This window comes from Macrobrachium nipponense, chromosome 5 (assembly GCF_015104395.2).
Source record: "Macrobrachium nipponense isolate FS-2020 chromosome 5, ASM1510439v2, whole genome shotgun sequence".
In the NCBI taxonomy this organism is placed as follows: Eukaryota; Metazoa; Arthropoda; class Malacostraca; order Decapoda; family Palaemonidae; genus Macrobrachium; species Macrobrachium nipponense.
The window spans coordinates 135499703-135500801 of NC_061107.1; the positions used below are offsets into that span (position 1 = coordinate 135499703).

Here is a 1099-nt window from a genome sequence, read left to right on the forward strand (position 1 = left end):
ATGCGAAGAATTTTTAGAAAATGTTAACTAAAGGTCGTAAAATAGTTTTGACTCAATAATTCATAAATGTTTCATGAAGGATTAATAGTGCTTCGAAAAAATCGGTAAATAGAAAATAATTAAGCCGAGGACTTTCTGCTAGATTCTCGTCACAGAGAACCGAGCGACTGCTCTTGGGTAACGATTGTCCTTGGCAGTTGTTCCTGGCGTTGATCGTCCCTGGTAGGCGACATTAGCCTTTGCTGGAGTTAGTTCGTTTAGTCCGCCGTTTGTTCTTCGTTGACCGGCTAGCATTGCATTTTGAGTTCAGTTTTGGCAGATTTTTGGGGGTGTAAGTTGAATGCTTGTCTTAAGTTTTAAGATTTTGTTTTTTTGTTTTTTAATGCATGTTTTCCTGGAGAAAGCTTTTATTCTTGTCCTGCATCTTTTAAGAATCTTTAACATGCACGAATCATTAATGCTTTGTATTCTTAGTGAATGCTTCAGTCCAACAGTTTACTTAGCTAGTGTTTATACGGAAATCACTAGCGGAATGTTTTGTATCTTATTTCAGGGATCATCCAGAACTGACATTGGCTCGCTCTATTCTGGGTGATTAGACTTCGTGGTTATTGTCTGAAGGTTTCAGATTCATTTTAATGGTGGAAGCAAATGGTATAGACAACCTACGACCGAAAACTTTTCCAGTTGTGACTCTGCTGATCGTTTTGATGTAATCATGGAAGGTCCTTCAATTTCTCAACTGTCTTGGATTAGAATAACAATTTGGCTTCAAAACAATGGCAATTTATATTTATCCTCATATTGGAAAGGCTGAGGAAATTTTTTTTTCTACGTATTGAATGGGTTGAGAAAATGTTAAGTATCTATTTAAAATATTTAAATCCTTTTTTTTTTTGTGTCCTTACCTTACAGACCTTACAGACCTTACATCTTGTTCGGGTTGCCCCAGGTCCCTCAGTGTGAGGCACCTCTAATGTCTACCAGAGAGTTGCTAGTACATCTTCCGGTATATTTTGCATCTTCCAATCTTGGATGGTCTGGGATGCAGTTTAGATATTTGTCGAGCTTATTCTTAAACACATCTACGCTCACTCCT

At 37.5% G+C, this 1099-nt stretch overlaps 1 long non-coding RNA gene across 1 annotated transcript; it reads left to right on the plus strand.

Moving 5' to 3' along the window:
• Positions 1 to 267: 267 nt before the first annotated feature.
• Positions 268 to 889, plus strand: LOC135215219 (uncharacterized). The gene is made up of 2 exons (XR_010314620.1): positions 268 to 331; positions 554 to 889. It is a non-coding gene; the product is annotated as an uncharacterized LOC135215219 (long non-coding RNA).
• The last annotated feature ends 210 nt before the right edge of the window (positions 890 to 1099 follow it).